At 44.5% G+C, this 23,905-nt stretch overlaps 1 long non-coding RNA gene across 1 annotated transcript; it reads right to left on the bottom strand.

Moving 5' to 3' along the window:
• Nucleotides 1-10,692: 10,692 nt before the first annotated feature.
• On the bottom strand, nucleotides 10,693-23,158 carry LOC116985595. The gene is made up of 3 exons (XR_004415306.1): nucleotides 23,055-23,158; nucleotides 17,190-17,200; nucleotides 10,693-10,702 (listed from the first exon to the last, which is right to left on the bottom strand). It is a non-coding gene; the product is annotated as an uncharacterized LOC116985595 (long non-coding RNA).
• Nucleotides 23,159-23,905: the final 747 nt, after the last annotated feature.

Consider the following 23,905-nt stretch of genomic DNA (forward strand, 5'->3'; position numbering starts at 1 on the left):
GTTGGTGGTTGGTTTGAAATGAGGCACTGCAAATGGCTGTTGGTGGTGGTTGGTTTCAACTGAAGCACTGTAAATGGCTGTTGGTGGTGGTAACTTGACAACTTCCTGTTTGCAGTGTATATTGATTTTAGATAAAACGCTACCACTTACGGCTGTGATTTTTGGCCATCTTACTCAGTCCCCCTCTGCTCATCAGGTGCAGAAGATTCTTCCCGTCAATTAAAAATAAAAGTGCTATTAGTGTTTAAAAAATGTTGAGAATCTCTCTCCTGTCAATCACGCCATGAAGGCCACGCCCCTTCTGGTGGGAGGCGGGAGGGATTATAAAACCAGGAAGTGTGGGTGTGGCTCAGTTCCAGCAAGATGGGGGAGCGAGAGGTCACGACTCTGTCTGAATTGTGAACCAACTGAACACACTGTATGTCTACTGAGTGAGTGTGATGTTTATGTGTTGTTTATGTGGTGTTTTGTGTGGGTTTTATGGTGATTTCACCCTGCCTGAAATGGTATGAAATTGCATTTGAACATGGTGGCCTTGCACACTACATGAAATCATATGAAACTGCATTTGAATTTGGTGGCATTGCAACCTGCATGAAATGGCATGAAACTACATTTGAATTTGGTGGCCTTGCACAATGCTTGAAATGGTGTGAAACTGCACTTGAATTTGGTGGCCTTGCACCCTGCTTGAAGTGGTATGAAACTGCACTTCAATTTGGTTGTCTTGCACCCTGATTGAAGCGCTATGAAACTGCACATGAATTTGGAGGCCGTGCACCCTGCTTGAAGTGGTCGGAAACTGCACTTGAATTTGGTGGCCTTGCACCCTGCTTGAAATGGTATGAAACTGCACTTGAATTTGGTGGCCTTGCACCCTGCTTGAAATTGCATGAAACTGCACTTGAATTTGGTGGCCTTGCACCCTGCATGAAATGGCATGAAACCACTTGAATTTGGTGGCCTTGCACACTGCTTGAAGTGGTATGAAACTGCATTTGTATTTGGTGGCCTTGCCCCCTGCTTGAAATGGCATGAAACTGCACTTGAATTTGGTGACCTTGCATCCTGCTTGAAGTGGTACAAAACTGCACTTGAATTTGGTGGCCTTGCACCCTGCTTGAAATGGTATGAAACTACACTTGAATTCGGTGGTCTTGCACCCTGCTTGAAGTGATCAAAAACTGTACTTGAATTCGGTGGTCTTGCACCCTGCTTGAAGAGGTAAGAAACTGCACTTGAATTTGGTGGCCTTCCACCCTGCTTGAAGTGGTACGAAACCTCTTGAATTTGGTGGCCTTGCACCCTGCTTGAAGTGGTCAAAAACTGTACTTGAATTTGGTGGCCTTGCACCCTACTTGAAATGGTATGAAACTGCACTTGAATGTGGTGGCCTTGCACCCTGTTTGAAATGGCATGAAACTGCACTGGCATTGGGTGGCCTTGCACCCTGCTTGAAATGGCATGAAACTGCACTTGCATTTGGTTGCCTTGCACCCTGCTTGAAGTGGTATTAAACTGCACTTGAATTCGGTGGCCTTGCACCCTGCTTGAAGTGGTATGAAACTGCACTTGAATTCAGTGGCCTTGCACCCTGCTTGAAGTGGTATGAAACTGCACTTGAATTCAGTGGCCTTGCACCCTGCTTGAAGTGGTATGAAATTGCACTTGAATTTGGTGTCTTTTCACCCTTCTTGAAATGGTATGAAACTGCACTTGAATTTGTTGACCTTGCACCCTGCTTGAAGTGGTATGAAACTGTGCTTGAATTTGTTGGCCTTGCACCCTGTTTGAAGTGCCACGAAACAGCACTTGAATTTGGTAGCCTTGCACCCTGCTTGAAGTGGTATGAAACTGCACTTGAATTTGGTGGCCTTGCACCCTACTTGAAGTGGTCGGAAACTGCACTTGAATTTGGTGGCCTTGCACCCTGCATGAATTGATACGAAACTGCACTTGAATTTGGTGGCCTTGAACCCTGCTTGAAATGGCAAGAAACTGCACTGGCATTGGGTGGCCTTGCACCCTGCTTGAAATGGCATGAAAATGCACTTGCATTTTGTGGCCCTGCACCTTGCTTGAAGTGGTATGAAACTGCACTAGAATTCGGTGGCCTTGCACCCTGCTTGAAGTGGTATGAAACTGCTCTTGAATTTGGTGGCCTTGCACCCTGCTTGAAGTGGCATGAAACTGCACTTTAATTTGGTGGCCTTGCACCCTACTTGAAATGGTACGAAACTGCACTTGAATGTGGTGGCCTTGCACCCTGTTTGAAATGGCATGAAACTGCACTGGCATTGGGTGGCCTTGCACCCTGCTTGAAATGGCATGAAACTGCACTTGCATTTGGTGGCCTTGCACCCTGCATGAAGTGGTATTAAACTGCACTTGAATTCGGTGGCCTTGCACGCTGCTTGAAGTGGTATGAAACTGCACTTGAATTCAGTGGCCTTGCACCCTGCTTGAAGTGGTATGAAATTGCACTTGAATTTGGTGTCTTTTCACCCTTCTTGAAATGGTATGAAACTGCACTTGAATTTGTTGACCTTGCACCCTGCTTGAAGTGGTATGAAACTGCGCTTGAATTTGTTGGCCTTGCACCCTGTTTGAAGTGCTATGAAACGGCACTTGAATTTGGTAGCCTTGCACCCTGCTTGAAGTGGCATGAAACTGCACTTGAATTTGGTGTCCTTTCACCCTGCTTGAAATGGTATTAAACTGCACTTAAATGTGTTGGCCTTTCACCCTACTTGAAGTGGTATGAAACAGCACTTGAATTTGTTGGCCTTGCACTCTGCTTGAAGTGGTATGAAACTGCTCTTGAATTTGGTGGCCTTGCACGCTGCTTGAAGTGCTCGGAAACTGTACTTGAATTTGGTGGCCTTGCACCATGCTTGAAATGGTATGAAACTGCATTTGAATTTGGTGGCCTTGCTCCCTGCTTGAAATGGCATGAAAGTGCACTTGAATTTGGTGGCCTTGCACCCTGCTTGAAGTGGTCGGAAACTGCTCTTGAATTTGGTGGCCTTGCACGCTGCTTGAAGTGCTCGGAAACTGTACTTGAATTCGGTGGTCTTGCACCCTGCTTGAAGAGGTAAGAAACTGCACTTGAATTTGGTGGCCTTCCACCCTGCTTGAAGTGGTACGAAACCTCTTGAATTTGGTGGCCTTGCACCCTGCTTGAAGTGGTCAAAAACTGTACTTGAATTTGGTGGCCTTGCACCCTACTTGAAATGGTACGAAACTGCACTTGAATGTGGTGGCCTTGCACCCTGTTAGAAATGGCATGAAACTGCACTGGCATTGGGTGGCCTTGCACCCTGCTTGAAATGGCATGAAACTGCACTTGCATTTGGTGGCCTTGCACCCTGCTTGAAGTGGTATTAAACTGCACTTGAATTCGGTGGCCTTGCACCCTGCTTGAAGTGGTATGAAACTGCACTTGAATTCAGTGGCCTTGCACCCTGCTTGAAGTGGTATGAAATTGCACTTGAATTTGGTGTCTTTTCACCCTTCTTGAAATGGTATGAAACTGCACTTGAATTTGTTGACCTTGCACCCTGCTTGAAGTGGTATGAAACTGTGCTTGAATTTGTTGGCCTTGCACCCTGTTTGAAGTGCCATGAAACAGCACTTGAATTTGGTAGCCTTGCACCCTGCTTGAAGTGGTATGAAACTGCACTTGAATTTGGTGGCCTTGCACCCTGCTTGAAGTGGTCGGAAACTGCACTTGAATTTGGTGGCCTTGCACCCTGCATGAATTGATACGAAACTGCACTTGAATTTGGTGGCCTTGAACCCTGCTTGAAATGGCAAGAAACTGCACTGGCATTGGGTGGCCTTGCACCCTGCTTGAAATGGCATGAAAATGCACTTGCATTTTGTGGCCCTGCACCTTGCTTGAAGTGGTATGAAACTGCACTAGAATTCGGTGGCCTTGCACCCTGCTTGAAGTGGTATGAAACTGCTCTTGAATTTGGTGGCCTTGCACCCTGCTTGAAGTGGCATGAAACTGCACTTTAATTTGGTGGCCTTGCACCCTACTTGAAATGGTACGAAACTGCACTTGAATGTGGTGGCCTTGCACCCTGTTTGAAATGGCATGAAACTGCACTGGCATTGGGTGGCCTTGCACCCTGCTTGAAATGGCATGAAACTGCACTTGCATTTGGTGGCCTTGCACCCTGCATGAAGTGGTATTAAACTGCACTTGAATTCGGTGGCCTTGCACCCTGCTTGAAGTGGTATGAAACTGCACTTGAATTCAGTGGCCTTGCACCCTGCTTGAAGTGGTATGAAATTGCACTTGAATTTGGTGTCTTTTCACCCTTCTTGAAATGGTATGAAACTGCACTTGAATTTGTTGACCTTGCACCCTGCTTGAAGTGGTATGAAACTGCGCTTGAATTTGTTGGCCTTGCACCCTGTTTGAAGTGCTATGAAACAGCACTTGAATTTGGTAGCCTTGCACCCTGCTTGAAGTGGCATGAAACTGCACTTGAATTTGGTGTCCTTTCACCCTGCTTGAAATGGTATTAAACTGCACTTAAATGTGTTGGCCTTTCACCCTACTTGAAGTGGTATGAAACTGCACTTGAATTTGTTGGCCTTGCACTCTGCTTGAAGTGGTATGAAACTGCACTCAAATTATGGTGGCCTTGCACCCTGCTTGAAGTGGTATGAAACTGCTCTTGAATTTGGTGGCCTTGCACGCTGCTTGAAGTGCTCGGAAACTGTACTTGAATTTGGTGGCCTTGCACCATGCTTGAAATGGTATGAAACTGCATTTGAATTTGGTGGCCTTGCTCCCTGCTTGAAATGGCATGAAAGTGCACTTGAATTTGGTGGCCTTGCACCCTGCTTGAAGTGGTCGGAAACTGCACTGGCATTGGGTGGCCTTGCACCCTGCTTGAAATGGCATGAAAATGCACTTGCATTTTGTGGCCCTGCACCCTGCTTGAAGTGGTATGAAACTGCACTAGAATTTGGTGGCCTTGCACCCTGCTTGAAGTGGTGTGAAACTGCACTTGAATTTGGTGGCCTTGCACCCTGCTTGAAGTGGCGTGAAACTGCACTCAAATTATGGTGGCCTTGCACCCTGCTTGAAGTGGTATGAAACTGCTCTTGAATTTGGTGGCCTTGCACGCTGCTTGAAGTGCTCGGAAACTGTACTTGAATTTGGTGGCCTTGCACCATGCTTGAAATGGTATGAAACTGCATTTGAATTTGGTTGTCTTGCACCGTGCTTGAAGTGGTATGAAACTGCACTTGAATTTGGTGGCCTAGCACCCTGCTTGAAGTGGTACGAAACTGCACTTGAATTTGGTGGCCTTGCTCCCTGCTTGAAATGGCATGAAAGTGCACTCGCATTTGGTGGCCTTGCACCCTGCTTGAAGTAGTATGAAACGGCACTTGAATTCAGTGGCTTTGCACCCTGCTTGAAGTGGTCGGAAACCGCACTGAAATTCGGTGGCCTTGCACCCTGCATGAATTGATACAAAACTGCACTTGAATTTGGTGGCCTTGAACCCTGCTTGAAGTGATACGAAACTGCATTTGAATTTGTTGGCCTTGCACTCTGCATGAAGTGGTATGAAACTGCATTTGAATTATGGTAGCCTTGCACCCTGCTTGAAGTGGTATGAAACTGCACTTGAATTTGGTTGTCTTGCACCTTGCTTGAAGTGCTATGAAACTGCACTTGAATTAGGTGGCCTTGCACCCTGCTTGAAATGACATGAAACTGCACTTGAATTTGGTGGCCTTGCACCCTGCTTGAAGTGGCATAAAACAGCACTTGTATTTGGTGGCCTTGCACCCTGCTTGATGTGGTATGAAACTGCACTTGAATTTGGTGGCCTTGCACCCTGCTTGAGGTGGTACGAAACTGCACTTGAATTCGGTGGCCTTGCACCCTGCTTGAAATGGAATTTCAAGGAATAGCTGTCAGTCAACTGCCAGCCCACCAGCCGTGAGTGAGCTGCCAGCAAATCAGGCTTGAGTGACTGAGCTGCGACCCCAATAATCCATTTGGCCCACAATGTTCATACTAGCCCTATGAAAACCTGTCCCTTCAGCCCACAACACCAATTCTAGCGCTCCGGAAACACCCCCCCCCCGCCCCCCACTGGCCACCAATATTGGAATTGGTGGTGAAGTGGAATATTGCTTTGGGGGACCAGCCCTCCCGTGTGAACATGGATCCCAACGGGTCCCACTTAGTCTAGTATATACATGTATGCACACTGAACTTTTTTTCTCGCTTATAATATTGTTTACAGAGTTCTATATTTACATTTTCTGTTGTGCTGCTGCAAGTAAGAATTTCACTGTTTTGACTGGGACATATGACATTAAAACACTCTTGACTTCTTGACGAACAAAATTATTTGACATCTGAGAATAACTGATAGTTGATCTGTCATAGGAAATTATAAGTGCCTAGAAGCTTTGATTGCCATGAGTTTGAATACAAGAGCCCATGGCACATAGATTGTTTGCAATTTGATTATACTTTTTTTAATCTTGGTATGGAAAAAGATAATTTATGTAAATAATAGAATCATTGGTAATTGAATTTGTACAGATGTCAATGATTGTTTGTTACATTCTGCACAGTTGAAGAGGATTTCCAGGCATTGGCAGATGGAAAATCTGGTAAAGGTCATGGCAGATCAGATAAGAACTCTACAGGTCTGCCTTTTCCACACATATCATGTTTAAGTTTAAATATCATTCTCACTTTCAGCATACAGAGCAGGCAAAAATTTTGAGCATCCAATAACCACATTGACAGATTTGTGGTGTAAGATATACTTGATAATGTCACACTTCAGAAGCACTGCTTCAGATTATGTGTTCTTAATAGCGGTCCTTTCAGTTTTATAGTGCTCACTCTAAATACTTTCTGCTGTTATTCATGACTATCCTAAAAGTATCAGAAACTTTCTTTGAATGTAATCTGTCTTTCCTGTAAGATGTCCTTGCATTGTTCATTCTCTGTAAAATAATCCTGACATGTTGGATACTTTAAAATGAATGCACAGGTATTTCTCATGAGAAAATAGCATTCATTTTGTTGATCAAAGAGCAATTTAAATATTGAAAAGGTGAAAATCGTTTTCTAAACTCTATATCAATAACATCCCGTACCTTTCTTCCCTGACAAATTTGCTCTTTCTGGTGCTGATTAGTTTTGTAGGAAGACAAAAGACTGCCGATGCCTGAATCTGGAACATAACGGGCAGATAGAATCAAGAGGGAGAATGGAAGGAAAAGGTGAACAGAGAAAAATTCTAGGTGGACTGGTGAGTGAGGATGGGTGCACATGGGGGGTGGGGCAGGGGGGTTACCTGCAAAATTGGAAAATTCTGTATTCATACCATTGGGTTGCTGGCCTCCCAGACAAAATATGAGATGTTATTCCAATTTGTCTTTGCCCTCACTAGAGCAATGGAGAAGGCTGAGGTTGGTGTGAGAGTGATGACCTGCGATTCATTGTCCAATGTTCTAGGGCTTTTGAGATAAGTAACATTGGTGCATTCTGGGTGAGAACATTATGCATGAATATATTGTTTTTAAACATCCAATTAGATTTATAAGCAGCTATTATAGGTATAGTTTAGTCAAAAGAGAAAAACAATTTCTTAACTTTTATCCCTTTTTTCCCCTTTACCAAACAAACAATTTATAATCACATTTGTACACCAGCGTTTTGTGTCTACCTTTGTTCTGTTAAAATCAATGCTGACAATTTCAACAAGAACATATGACTAGTTTAATTTGAATATTGTTGGTGTAAGGTTAAGTGTTGACTAAGATCTCCGAGGTAATTTTCAGACGCACCTTTGAATATTGCAGTGTAATTTATTACATGCCGCTAATCAAATGGCCAGATGTCAGTTTAAAATCTTATTTAAAAGACAGCAACTTCAACAATGAAACAATTTTTCAATACTGCCCAAAACTGTCAGCCTGAGTTCATGCCCAATTTCTAGGGTGGACTTGAACGTCCCTTACAGCCTTGTAAAGTATGATAATCATCATTAAAAGGACCAGGGCTAGTTAAGCCAGAAGTTACAATCTTGTCAAAATCCTAGGAGGACCTAAAACCAGTCTAGATTGCTTTAGAACAAAAACAAAATAAATCAGGCCTTCTGCTCTTGGGCTTCTTAAACGTCCTCTTTTTTTCGGAATTTCTTCTGTCAAAATTGATGGAGCCCTCATCCATATTACTTCCATGTTCCACATGTCTGCTCTCAACTCCCCTCCTGCCTCTGCCCAGGCAGAATAGCAAGAGAGCTCCCCAAGCCTTATCTTTCATCCAACCATCACCTACACCCAACATATCATCCTTTGTCATTTCCACCAGGTCCCAAATGATCCCATCACCAGTTGCATCTGATGCACTGTCCCATTGTCTGATTGGCATGTCCTCGCTTGGCAACTCAAATGCTCAGGAACGAGCAAGAATGCAAAAAATGGTGAATACTGCTCAGTCCATCATGGGTACTGACCTCCCACTATTGAAGGGATTGATACAAGGGAATGAATGTTAATTGTTGGTATACACCAATGTAATGTTGAGGTTACAATCTAATTAGCCATGATCATATTAACTGGCCGTACAGGCAACGGAACTCAGTGACCTACTCCTGCTCGGAATTCTTTATTTTGATAAAAAGGCTTCTGCCTTACAGCATATATTTCCCTGCTAATGACTATATTGGACTGATCACAGAAACACATTACAGCCATCAGTCTAACATGATTTAAAGTCATACCAATGACATAAGATAAATTCAAGCAATGATCCAGTCTGTATTTTTATGCAACAAAATGACATATAGCAATTGTAATGCTCTGCTGCTTACTCAGACCCGTTTAACATTGGGGACTATAGGCATCACACCCAATAAGGTGCAGATAGTTGAGAGAGACTTCGAAGGGTCCTGACCCAAAGCGTCTTCAGTCCATTCTCTCCCCAGATGCTCCCTGACACTCGCTGTCCTCCAGAACTTTGTTTTGGCAAAAGTCAAGAAAATCTCCCAAAGTACAGCAGTGCTTCAGAAGGCACTTATATATCAGAAGATTTAGAAATAGAATTGGGAACTTAAATTTTGTTCTTTGGAATGTACCCCAATGTGGGTTGAAGATTCCGTTTTTTTTTTTGAATGATTTACCACTTAAAAAAAAAGTTACAGGTGGTATCAGCATTCAGTCTTTGATGGAGTTTTGAATTTTGAAGACCTCAGTGTTGAGCTATGTAAAGAGAATTTAAAATGGGGCCTTTTAAAGTTTTACATATTATTTAATGGCTTCTTGGTGTGTAGGCAATGATGGTACTGATGCATTTGTTCAAAAACTGACTTGCCAAACATGTATTATCCGGGGATATTTCTCTCTAGTGGCTTTCATCCTCCCAGGAGCCCTTAAGTAATAGGTTTCAGCCAGGCAAAGCAGCGCAGTATGCAACAACAATTTTTTTAAATTTCTCATAAGTATTACAATATCCTTGCATATATTTTCATTTTCCTGATTAGCTGTCTTAATAACTTCTGAAATGCACAATGATCAATTCTAGGAATAACAAAAACCCTACAGCAGCCAAAATACCATATAGGTTTCATTAGCCCAGCTGCAAATGATCCTCATCAGAAGCCTCCCTGAGATTTCTCATTGTGAATCACCATTTAATAAATTACGACTGCCATAAAATTAAGGCATGATGCGAAACAAATGTTAACTTGTTTGTTTATTAATGCATAAGAGCATAAGAAATAGGAGTGGCAGTAGACCTTTCAAATACCTTAATGCTATTTCCATCATTATCCCCATATCCCCTTATTGTCTTTGTATGCAGAAATGTATTGATCTCTGTTTGACATCTGACAATGACTGAGCTTCTACAGCTCTTTAAGATAGAGAATCCAAAGATCTTACTTGCAGGAGCATAGCAGATGTGTAAACACCTTATTCAGTAGATACCATAATAAACAACATTAAACGATTAATGCCACGATGATTTAGTTAAATTTAAGTTTAGAGATACAGCACGGAAACAGGCCCTTTGGCCCTCCGATTCTGTGGAAACCAGCAATTCCTGGACACAAACACTGTCCTCCACACCAAGGATGATTTGCAATTTTTACCAAAGCCAAATTAACCAACAAACCTATAGGTCTTTGGCGTGTGGGATGAAACTGGAGCACCGGGGAAAAATCCACATGGTCACGGGGAGAGCATACAAACTCCGTACAGTCAGCACCCTCCCTTCACCACCTCCAGTTTAAATTCCATTTGGAATATTTTGGAGGACCAAGAAACCAAGAACCAAGAACCCATAGTCAGCATCGAAGACTGGTCACTGGCGCTGCATGGCAGCAACTCTACCACTGCACCACCTTGCTGCCAAACCTAAATTGTCAGCCCAACATGTAGTGTTCCATTTTTATGGTTTTGTTACACTATTTGTCTATTAGAGGGAATTGCAACAAATGAATCACGTTTTCAAATGGGTTCTACTATCAACTGCCCCTCAGGTTAATGCATTTAATGTACATAGATTCAAGTCAAATTTTAATAGCAAAACTGTTAAAGTAACATTTCTTTGGTTTCAATTTCAATTTGTCTTGTGTTTTCCTCATTTGTTGTGAACAATGTAACTTAGTTTGTGTTGATTGCAAGTTATTTTGGGGTGGATCTGCCTTTACCTGATTGGCTTATGTTGAAGTTGAGGTGGACAAGGGGGACTCTGTCCTTGTTAAGAATGGGGGGGATGGAGCAAGAGCGGAGTTACAGGATATCGAGGATATCGATACAGGATATCGAGGAGCCAGACCCTAGTGAGAGCCTCATCTATAATGGAAGAGGGGAACTCCCGCTCGTTGCAACATAGCAACATAGTGTTAATTTTACGGACTTCTCCTCTCGCAAACCCCCTACCGGGTCTGCTGCTCACTGTCAGAATTGTAACTATTTTCATGCTGAGGGTCGTCAGTTCTGTGTTGCCTGTGGAAAAGCTTGCAATTTCTGTAGGAAATTAAACCATTTTGCTGTCGTTCCCGTGTGACTCCTAATTCTGCAAGGACAAGCCTGCACAAGCCTGCACCTGCTTCAACAGGAGTTCACCGATACTGACTCCCAAGAGCCTGAGTTGTCGTCCCCCGCTTCACTCTCAGACAGTGTAGATAACAGTTCTGCCATCCACTCCCTCCTCCCTTCGTCTAACGAGCTACTTGACCCTGAAGTCACGATGTTCGTGAATAACAGGCCTCTTCTCGCCAAGGTGGACACTGGCGCAAAAGTCAATGTTATCTCATTAAGGGAGTTCAAAAAAATTTGCGATGCTGAACGCATAGATAAGGATAACGTATAGCAACGCTTCGGGTTTACGGGAGAGAGGTTCTGCACCCACTCGCAAAAGCTGATTTAAAGTGCACTGTAGATGAACAGACCCGCACCTTGCAGTTTTACATTGTTAAAGCAAATTCAGAGACTTTGCTCGGTATCAATGCATGCCACGATCTAGGCCTGGTGTACTTTGGACGCGCTGTTCACAAACTCTGCCTCACTGATGAGCCCACTCAGCAACTACTCTCCCAATACAGACGTGTTTAATGATGAACTTGGCAAGTTGCCTGTCAAATATCGCATTACTGTTGATCCTTAAGTGACATCCATGGTCCGAGCGCCACATCGTGTCCCACATGCCATGAGTGACAGAATACATGCTGAACTCAAACGCATGATCTCAATGGGTGTTATTGCTGAAGTAACTGACCCGTCCGACTGGATTTCCACCATGGTCATTGCAACTAAAAAAAACAAGGAGGAGATTCGTATCTGCATCAACCCCAGAGATCTTAGCACTGCCATCAAGCGCCCACATTACCCAATGCGAACCACTGAAGGTGTCGCTGCACAGATTGGCAACGCAGCAGTATTCTCAGTCCTGGATGCCAAAAGCTCCTTTGGACCCAGACTCGTCCAGCCTCACTACGTTCGGCACACCCTTTGGCCACTTCAAATTTATAAGAATGCTTTTCGGCATCAACTCCGCCAGTGAAGTCTTCCAGCGCACTATGGAACAATTGTTTGCCGAGTACCCATGCGCCATCATTGTTGATGATATTCTCGTCTATGGCCGTGACCTGGCTGAACATGACGCCAATCTGAAGAGTGTACTTGACCGTACCAAAGACATTCAGCTTAAACTCAATCCACTAAAGTGCAGGTTTCAAGTTCCTGAGGTCACTTATGTCGGACATGTTTTTGCCAGTGACGGTCTCAGACCAGACTGAAGCTGCAGCTATCAACGAACTGCCGGTTCCTACTGATGTAGTGAGTTTGCAACGATTCCTCGGCATGGTTAACTACCTGGGTAACTTTATTCCCAACCTCAGCGACATATCGGCCCCCCTGCGAGAACTGACACACAAGGATGCAGCATGGTCCTGGTACCCGCAGCACCAAAGGGCTTTCGACACTCTCAAACTGCAGCTGGCTAGCGCACCTACACTCTCCTATTTTGATCAGGAGTTACCGGTAATGCTCACCTGCGATGCATCCCAGTATGGGCTAGGCGCAGCGTGCCTGCAGGCCACTACTGACGGCGATTTCAAACCCGTGTCATATGCATCCTGTACACTGACACTGCAACTGACACTGAACAGCGCTACGCCCAGATCGAAAAGGAACTGCTCGCAGTGGTTTTCGCCTGCATTAAATTCAAGGACTTAAACTTTGGTAAAACTGTGACCATCGAGACTGACCACCTGCCGCTGGTCACCATTTTAAACAAACCGATCCACGCTGCCCCAGCTCGACTATAGCGAATGATGATGCAACTGCAGCGCATTGATTTCAACATCGTCTATAAGAAATGTAAAGACATGAACATATCTGACACGCTGTCCAGAGCCCCGCGCAGAACCAACGAACAACTCTACGAACAGGACGAATTTTCAGTCATGACGGTCTCGTTTGTGCCAACGGATCATTTAAGCAGCCTAGCTGAACACACAGCTACTGATGAGACTTTACAATTGCTGTCTACAGTCATCCGACGCGGTTGGCCAACAAACTGTCCAACACCCCGCTCGAAGTACGCCGCTACTTCCTAGTTTGTGACGAACTAGTGCTACAGGACGGAATCATAGTCAAGGGCCACAAGGCAGTGGTCCCTGTCACCCTCTGGGACGAATACTATAACGACATCCACAGGGGCCACACCGGCGTGGAGGCAACCCTCCAAAGGGTGCAAAGCATGTTTTATTGGCCCGGTATGACCAAATACATACGTGAAAGAACCGAAACGTGCATTGTCTGCAAAAGCCTGATGCCACATCATCAGAAGCAGCCTTTCCTGACGCAACGAGTCCCTCCTCTTCCGTGGTCCTCCTTAGCCACCGATATCTTCGAGTGGCACGGGGAACACTATCTGGTTCTTGTTGACTCGTACTCGGGCTGGTTCGAAATAGATCTACTGCAAACCATTTCTTTGGAGGCAGTGATTGAGAAGCTGCAACGTCACCTCTCTGTGCATGGCTCCCCCGCACGTATTCAGTCTGACAACGGCAGACAGTTCACCAGCCAAGCTTTTAAAAACTTTGATAAACGATGGGACTTTCAACACATTACCAGCAATCCCGAGTTCCAGCAGTCCAACACTCGCCGAACGCGCCGTTCGGAGTGCAAAACAACTCATGGATCGATCATACCTTGCCAAATCTGACGTATACCTGGACCTGCTCAATCTACGGAACATTGTACGGGATAGAAACATAGAAACATAGAAAGTAGGTGCGAGAGTAGACCACCAGGTCCGTCGAGCCCGCACCGCCATTCGCTCATGGCTGAACACTAAACAGACACACTTACCCACAAACAATAGACACAAGACACAGAACACAAGACTACCCTCCCCTTTATACCGCTATCACCCCTCTCCACCCCAAGAACCTCGTGATCTCCTGGGGGAGGCAAAAAACCGGATAAAAACCCAGGTCCAATTCGGGAAAAAAATCCGGGAAATTCCTCTCCGACCCCAATCCAGGCGATCGACACTTGTCCAGGAGATCACTCAGGTCTTACTATACTAACCATACCTAGGTCCATATCCCTGCCCTCTCCCCGTAGCCCCTTATCCCCTTGGCAGCTAAAAAACCATCTATTTTAGACTTAAATATATTTAACGTTTCTGCTTCCACTGCTCCCATTTGGGATCCCATACTAAGTTCTCCAGCCCAACAACTGATGTTTCACCAAACCCGTGCTCCCTGCCTGTCTCCCAGCAGCTGTTGCAGCCCCAAGTTCGTTCCCTGCCTGCGGTTCAAAAACAAGTACAAATTAAATATGACACGCAGAAACGGTTCTTCGACAAGTCCAGCAAACCACTTAAACCTCTTGCACGTGGACAAGTGGTTTGTCTGCAAACTGACAAGGGCCATACACGACTGGGACACATTCATGACCCTGCCAAAGAACCACGATCATACCTGGTGGAAGTGGACGCAGTCATCTACATCAACCGTCAACACATCCTTCCGGTGAAGGAACCGCGTTCTGCAACTCCATATCCTGATGCCCCGCATCTTGTGCTCACTCCCACAGTCGGTCCAGCTCTCCACCACCAACCGTCGTTCCTACCGCGGTCTCCCCGCGTCATTTGTCGCCTGTTTCGCCTATCTCGTCTCCCACCATGCCTGTCAGGTCGCCTGTTGTTTCCCCACTTCCCTCCCGGTCTTTTCTCCCGTAAAAGGAGGTGAGGCGGTCTCGTACCGCACGAGGGCTGGACGGGTTTATAGGCCACCCGTTAGATATGGCGATTTTGTGTAACTTTGCTAGTATATTCTTAACATTCCGCTTATATTTGCTTAGCCACTGATGTTTCTTTATTTCTCCAAGAAGAGATGTAGATTGGCTATTGCATGCTAGCCCATTATAGTATTTGTTAGTAGTAGCTCCGCCCAGTACGTGCTTTATAATATCAAGAGCTCGCCTACGCCAGCCAGTAGTTGTAGAAGCTCCGAGCTGTAATGTACTGCAGATCCGAGTGAGAGAGAGAGAGAGAGAGTGTCCTTTTAAAAGAGGAATTGAATGGTATAAAGACAGAACTATTAAAAGAATGGAAAGTACTTCAGATGGTATTTCAGTGGGCAGAGGAATAGGAGATAAGGGCTAAGGCAGAGAAAGAAAGCGCTGAGAAGAGTTCGGAGAACAAAGCCGGTACCGGTAAGTCTTCTCGAGGTCCTCTCGATACCCTAAGTCTGGCAATAGCGACTATGTCTATAGAAGAAGGGGAAGGTGGCCAAACACAATCTGAATCACTGTCCAATCATCAGACCACTCCCATTGTGAACATTAGCCCGCCCACCATTACATTGAACTACTCCCTTTGTTCATTTTAAATTCTCACTCCAACAAAGAAGACAACTTTTGCAAACCTTCCCAGTCCTAGTTCACAAAATCTGCCAGGGGAATTTCCTAGCTTAGTAATTCTGCAAATTGGTTCCCATAGAAACAATTGAACCCTTTTAAACAGAACGGCTTTTGTCAGATAAGGTAGGAAAATATAAAATTAAGAGACGCTTGATGTAGGTATGTTACAAAACTTACCTTCAGCGGTGCTGCAATTCTGCCACTGGCCGTGTGCGCGATTTTGGCGCCTTTGAGGGGGGGGGGGGGGGGCTGGGTTAAAACGGGATTTTTTCCCGACCTGGTCCTGAATTATATTTGTTGGAGCGCAAGATGTTGCTAAAGAATTGTTCCGACGGCCGTTCTGTGTGTTTTTAAAAAAAAATCACCCGACAAGTTAATCGCTGGAATGATTTTAAAATCAGCTTCTGAAGCCGTCAATGCCGAAAACGGGGACGGATTTTATGGAGGACCAGGTAAAAGAAACTAGTTTATTTTTATGTATAAAAATGTTTCTTAAGATGTATTTAATTCACATTTTAAGTTGTGAAACGGTGATTTAGTCCCCGAACGAACCGTCAGTGTATTTGCTGCCGATATGGGGGACTAAATTCACCGCAACGTTCCAAATGGTCCCGTTCCAGAAAATCCCACTCGCAAGCTGATTTAAATGGCCATTAATTTACAGGTATTAAACATTAAATTCCTTCCATTTGGCCATGACAATGAGATTTAAAAATTATGTTATATTCTGAATTCTTGTGTGGATGTTATTTGGACACTTAAACTATTTAAAAATGTTAATCTATTCTTAAGAAATGGATAGATGTTTAGATCTAGTAATTGAATTTTGTAATTAGCTACAATTAGGTAACTAACTAATTATATGTTTTAATTTCAATTCATCTAAGTAAGATTGTTTCAATATTGTTTCAGAATGCATCAATCTATAATAACTGATAATTTCTTTCAGTTCTCTTAAATTTTAAGAAAGTTATCGGCTTTTAAATGTTCTCGATCACAGCTTTTGTGTTAAGTCAATGAAAAAACAATAGGGAACAAGATGCCAATTTCCGAGTATGAAAATGGCCATAACTGTTTTAATACTGAAGATATGAAAGTGAATTAGGTATCAAATTAAACTTCTTTTTATGCTTTTTTCTGATGGGATAAATTAAAGACTTGATTTTTAAAATCTCAAAATTTTGTAACATTGTTACGATGTTCTGCATGATTTATTGCAAATGAATGGGGCTACGCCACTTTAGCTAACTCCTCTTGGATACCTGATGTGAATTTTATCTGTTTTTTTTTAACTCGATTTTCTTTCAATGTTCGACTATTTCTATTTCAAAAGTATTCAAGGAAGTTCTGGCTCTTATATTATAGTTCTCCGTGTTCTTTTGAGTTGTCACTCATCCAAGTTCTGTCTCTTATCTGACTAGAGAAGCTCAGTGTTCTTTTCAAGGCTATGATAACAGGATACTGGAAGCTTAATTTTACTGAGTTCAGAATTTTGCTATGCTTTTAAAAAATTTCTCCCAAAGCCTATCAGGATCGGTGACAACAAGTAACCTTATATATAAACCCCTTTTGATGAAATGGTCCATGTCAGATTAAATAGGATGTCATTTAATGAGCTTGCAATCTATGGAAATTAATTGTTCTTTGTTTTCTCTTAACTTTAGGTTTATTTATTTATTTATTTTTCTTTGTTTTCCTTATTCCCCTCCAACATAGTCCCAATTTTGTCCGATCCCAGTAGTATGGACTATTCCAGATGCTACTACGACACCAACCGCCGTGAAGATTGAAGATTACTCCCGTTGAAGACATCTGATACGATTGACTATAAATGGAGGAGAACCAAGAAAGGACAATGGGGCTATTGACCCTACTTTTTATCCTGAGGTTGGTCAAGAGAGCTGGACTTGGGGAAACACCCTGCACCAAGACGTCCTGAATAGGCTGACAACGGTCCTTACGTTTATAACACTGACCAAGATGGATCCATTACCACAGGTTCTTAAAGTAACCAGAACAAGGTGGCAGCTTATCCCGGAGCAACAGACTGAGCTGAAACAGATGAGAAATGTGTTCACCAATGCCCAGTCTGAAAATGACCATCTTGCTTCCATCACACAGCAGCTGAAGGAGAGCGATCAGGTTGTGGAGTTGAAAAGCCTTGATTTTGGAGTGAAACTCATTTACAGAACTGGATTGAGGTAAATCCCAGCCGCGATCAAAGTGAGGAGCTGAGTTGGGATGGATCAGACAGCCATTTGGCATTGATGGAGAAGACTGGTTTCACACGATGTTGGACAACTTGGGAGAAAGAACGACTCGATTTGTGAAAATAAACATTTGTGATGAATGTGGACAGACTTTCAAACAGCGGAAACACCTGTCAGTTCACCAAATGAGACATAATGGAGCAAAACCTTTGAAGTGTGAAGTTTGTGGTTTCCAGTGCAGGCAAAGAGCATCCTTGAAATACCATATGACCAGGCACAAGGCGGAAGCTGAACTTGAATTTGCTTGTGACCAATGTGAGAAGCGGTTCGAGAAGGCTCACAATTTCAATGTTCATGTGTCCATGGTTCATCCCTTGACCCAGAATACAGATTAAAAACAAACCTATTGAACTTGAATCAAATCAGCTAAGTTTGGAAACATTAACAGGATCCCAGTTAATAGTCATTCAATAGCTAAGTGATGAGTCTAAAGAATCTTGCACCCTTTTTCAATGTCAGCAAGGATTAACGTGAATAAATGTATTCAATTCACGCTCACCTGAAAAAGGTAGAGCAAAGGAAAGGTTAGTGTGGAGAATATCGTTCTGAGCATTATAGCACACCAGTTCCAGAGACAAAGTCCAATGTCCATCAGGCAAAATACCAGCAATTGGAAGCACTGTTCACACTGTCCTGACTCACCTGGAAAGACAGGGCACATACGTGAGGATGCTCTTCATAGACTATAGCTCTGCCTTCAATACGGACATCCCCACCAAGCTCACCAACAAACTAAACCAGCTAGGCCTCAGCTCGCCGATATGCGATTGGATCCTGAATTTTCTGACGGAGCGACCGCAGGCAGTAAGAATGGGCCCGCACCTGTCCTCCACTATCACCCTGAGCTGGGTACTGAGGTTGTGTACTGAGCCCCATGCTCTACTCCCTCTTCACACACGACTGTGCAGCGTGTCCGTTTTTTTCAACTTTATTTGTTTTTTTAGTATGTTTTAAAATATGTTTTTAATGTTTCTTTGTGTGTTTTGTGTGGGGGGGTAAGGGGAAATCCGTTTTGGTCACCTCCATGGAGAGGCGACTTTTTCCAGGTCGCCTCTCCCGTGGCCTAACAACAAGGATCGGCGGGGCCTTTCCCGGAGACGGCCCGGGTCTCCAGTGGCAGGCGCAGCATGGACTCTCGGCGTGGAGCGGGCGAGCCCTCGCCGGGGCTCGCCGGAGGGGAGCGCTCCGTTTAGCTGGCCCACGGCAGCCGGCAGCCTGAAGCCGCGGTCTGCAGAGCTCCAGCTGGCGCGGCGTCTGCAGCCCGGTTCTTTCTGAGAACATTGAAAAGGACTGGTCTGCCCCAACAGCTGCTGACAACCTTCTACCGCTGCACGACAGAGAAGCATACTATCGTATGGCATCTCTGTGTGGTATCTCAGCTGCACGGAGGCGGAGAGGAGAGCTCTTCAGCGCGTCGTCCACAGAGCGCAGAAGTTCGTTGGGACACCAGCCTTGGAGGGCATCTTCTGCACACGGTGCCTCAGGAAGGCCGTCAGCATTCACAAAGACTCCTCACACCCTTGTAATGAACTGTTTGAACTACTTCCTTCCGACAGACGTTACAAGTCCTTCTACGCCCGCACCTCCAAACTCAGGAACAGTTTATTTCACAGAGCTATAGCTGCTCTGAACCGGCCCTGCTGAGTGCCCCCCACCCCCACCGACTGTCTCCCTTGGATGGTCATGTCGCACAGACACATCTGCACTTTAGTATTTTGACTACTTTACTGTTGTAATGTTCTTTGTACAAACCATGTTCTCGGGGTATCTAAACCTAAATTTTAGTAGTTATTAAGTTATGATGTCGGATGGAAGCTGCATACCCAAATCTCGTTGCACTTATGTGCAATGACAATAAAAGATATTATTATTATTATTATTATTATTATTATTAGAACTCTGATAACAGAGGGCCACAGTTACATCCTGGACATGCATTCAAGTCGCAGCGTTGTTTTGAATGAGGGACAGTGCCCATCCAGTAGAAATAAGGACTCAATGGAGGAAGTTCTGGATGGTTCAATAACCCTTTCACCAGTGACTGAAAATGGTGAGGGTGATACTGTTGCGAAGCATCAACCTATCCCAGTGTTAGCTGACTTTCAGCCTTGTACATACAGTGGAGCCACTTTGCGGTTGGTGGATGTGGGCAACTGGGAATCCCCATTGAAGAAGGATATGTTCTTGCGCACAGGTCCTGAATATACTCTTAGGAAAAAGTTCAGGTACAAGATGCAACTCAACCATTAAATGTGAAAAAAACGCAGTTAATTGCAGTGAAGCAACTTGTTCTATAAGAAATTATGTTGTGGATGGATTGGAGTCCAGTGATCTTTCTGAAAGGTATTCGTTGCTACCCCAATAACAAACCCTGGATTACCAGCAGCCTGAAGGCCTTACTAAATGAGAAGAAAAAGGCTTTCAGGGAGGGCGACAGGAATAAAATCAAAGAACTTCAAAAGGAACTGAAGGTGAGGATTAAGGAGGGGAAAGAAGCCTATAGGTTCAAATTGGAACGACAGCTGCAGCAAGATGGTGTGAAGCAGGTATGGGCTGGAATGCGAAAGATCACGGGCATGAAGCAGAACGGTGGTACACTGCCTGATGGTGAACAGGGTCTGGCTGATGATCTGAATAGATTCTTCAACAGATTCGACGGCTCCACACCACCCCAGCCTCCCCCACCTGGTCTGCTGACCATTGCTGCTTCCTCTCCACCTCCCATCCCTCTCTCCATCACTCCTGAGATGTCACCTGTACGGAGTCCCCTCTTTCCACCTCCCACTCCACCGGCAGCCCCACCCATGACTCTTTATACTGCTCAGGTCAAGGTGATGCTGGACAGACTGAAGCCAGGGAAGGCAGTGGGGCCTGATGACACCAGCCCAAGACTACTGAAGACTTGCTCTTCAGAGCTGTGTGGTATTCTAACACACCTGTTCAACCTGAGCTTACGTCTACAGAGGGTTCCAAGGCTGTGGAAAACATCTTGCCTGGTACCTGTTCCAAAGAAGACCCATCCCACTCTCTACAATGACTACAGACCAGTAGCGCTCACTTCTCACATAATGAAGACATTTGAGAGACTTGTCCTTTCCTACATCAGGACTAGTGTGTCAAATCACATGGATCCTTTACAGTTTGCATATCAGCCTAACATCAGTGTCGATGATGCCCTCATTTACATGCTGCAGAGGGTGTACACACATTTGGACACTACTGATGCATCTGTAAGGATTACTTTTTTTGACTTTTCAAGCGCCTTCAACACTATTCAGCCCCGACTGCTAGGGGAGAAGATGGAGAAGATGAAAGTGGATCCATCACTGGTACTGTGGTGTTTGGATTACCTTTCCCTCAGACCACAGTACGTGCGCCTACAGAACAGTGTCTCGGGCACCATCTTGAGCAGCACAGGGGCTCCACAAGGAACTGTGCTGGCTCCGTTCCTGTTTACCATCTACACAGCGGATCTCCAATGGAACACCAACAGCTGCTTTTTGCAGAAGTTTTCGGATGATACAGCTGTTGTCGGCCTCATTAAAGGGGGCAATGAGGAGGAATACAGAGACATTATAAGTAACTTTGTGGAGTGGAGCGCACACAATAATCTCCATCTCAACACCAAAAAAACAAAGGAGATAGTGGTGGACTTTAGGAGGGGGAGGAGGAGGACTCAAGCAACGCCGATCACCATTAAGGGCACTGAGGTGGAGGTGGTTGCTAATCACAGGTACCTTGGGGTGCAGCTTGACAGTGAGCTGAACTGGAAGTGTCATATGGAGGCGGTGTACAGGAGGGGACAAAGCCGACTGTATTTTTTAAGGAGGCTGAGGTCTTTTAATATCTGCCAACCCCTACTGTGCAGTGTCTACCATTCAGTGGTGGCCAGTGCTCTGTTCTTTGCTGTGGCCTGTTGGGGAGATGGCGCCCGTATAGCGGATAAAAACAGATTGGACAAACTAATCAGGAAGGCCGGCTCAGTGGTCGGGGCTGAGCAACGAACGGTCCAGCAGGTGGCAGAGGCCAGAACTCTAAATAAACTAGGTTCCATAATGACAAACCCCACTCACCCACTCCATGCCCTGAAGGTGATCAAGAGCAGCATCTTCAGCCAGAGGCTGATTGCACCAATGTGCAAAACGGAGAGATACAGGAAGTCCTGTTTACCAGCTGCTATAAGACTTTATAATGAGCATAAATAACTGCACTTTTTTAAATTAATTGTATTTTAACCTGTATTTTAACGTATTTTAACTTGTTATGTATGAAAGCGTGGTGTTATGTTTGTCTTGAAGCTGTCGTGGCACTGTAATTTCCTGAAAAGGATTATTAAAGGAATAATCTAATCTAATCTAATCTACATACAGTGGAGCCACTTTGCGGTTGGTGGATGTGGGCAACTGGGAATCCCCATTGAAGAAGGATATGTTCTTGCGCACAGGTCCTGAATATACTCTTAGGAAAAAGTTCAGGTACAAGATGCAACTCAACCATTAAATGTGAAAAAAACGCAGTTAATTGCAGTGAAGCAACTTGTTCTATAAGAAATTATGTTGTGGATGGATTGGAGTCCAGTGATCTTTCTGAAAGGTATTTATCAAGTGAAGATGACAGAAAAATATGGTTCTTCAGATGAGTCTTTTCAACCATATTGGAAGAAAAAGAGTAAGTTACCAGTTAAGAAGTGCAATATTAAGGATGTGAAGAAACAATCTGGACAAAAACATGGCCGGAAACCAGTCAAACTTGGAAAGGGAAGATTTCCCCACCGTGTGTCGATGTCGGTATAAGGGTTGCTGTGCTGTTTACAGAGGAGTTGACGGACTTAAGAAATACATAAAAGAGCAGCATGAAGAGGTGCATGAAACACCTTGCGCCCACCCAGGAGGTAACAAGGTGTTTCTGATTGATCGCTAATCCATGCTGATCAAAGCTGATCCATGCTGAAGAAAGAACATATTTACAGATCAGAAGGAAGTGCAAAGCCTTTGGTCACAACTTTGGAAAGACAAACCATCAACAATCTTGAAGCATTTTGAGCTCTATCGTATGACTAGAGAGAGAGAGAAGCTGAACATTTTGAAACAGATGGATCTCTTGAAAGAGATTATGCCTAACCCTATCCAGGAAGACAATGACTCAGACCTGGTGGGTAATCAGTGTGATGACAATCAGGATATTGATGAGGATGGCAATGATGGCATTTCTGATGAGAAGGACAATTGCTGTTTTGTTCCCAACCCTGACCAGATGGATGGCGATGGTGACAGCAGAGGAGACAACTGCAAGGACGACTTTGACGACATCGCAGATATCTATGACATGTGTCCCGAGAACAACGCCATCAGTGAGACTGACCTGAGGAAGTTCCAAAGGGGACGATGCAGATCGATCCTATCTGGGTAGTGCGCAATAAGGGCAGGGAGTTACTGCAGACCGCCAACTCTGACCCTGGCCATACTGTCGGATTTGAGGAGTTCAACTATATCAAATTCAGTGGCACCTTCCACATCAACACAGACTGCAATCAACGATGGCTTTGTCTTTGGCTTCCAGTCCAGCAGCCGCTTCTACGTGGTGATGTGGAAGCAGGTCACCCAAACCTACTAGGAGAAGCTGTCCAAACCCACAGATACGATAGCGTCAAGGGGATGAACCCCACCACAGTAAGAGAGGGGGGGAGCACCTCACCTGTGCAACGATCTACAAAGAGATTGGCAACACCCTCAGACAGGTGCGAACTTTATGGCACAACCCCAATATTGTTTAGGGTCAATGGATTAGGTGCCACACTGCCTACACGTGGCACCTAATCCATTGACCCTAAACAAGCTTCATCAGGACGGTTGTCAATGAAGAGAGTGAGACCTGGTTGCCATACCATTGGTTTCATGGACTTTGGGGTACTATTGAACTGGTTGCCATACCTTTGGTTTGTTGGACTTTGGGGTACTATGATACATTATGGCTCTATCATTCTGCTAATCATTGCTCTAATACTTGCGACCATGGTGTCTACCTACCGAGGACTGTGAATGTTATCATTTTTTATAAAAAAGGAGGGAATGAAAGAGCTAATAGTCAAATCTAATAGTCAAATCTAAAATTGAGTCATTCTTCTACAAAAGCATGGACTAGTAGAACAAAAAAATGGCTCGGTGCCAAGTCTGAATGACATTGTAAATTATATG

The sequence above is a fragment of the Amblyraja radiata genome, chromosome 22 (genome assembly GCF_010909765.2).
Source record: "Amblyraja radiata isolate CabotCenter1 chromosome 22, sAmbRad1.1.pri, whole genome shotgun sequence".
Taxonomy (NCBI): domain Eukaryota; kingdom Metazoa; phylum Chordata; class Chondrichthyes; order Rajiformes; family Rajidae; genus Amblyraja; species Amblyraja radiata.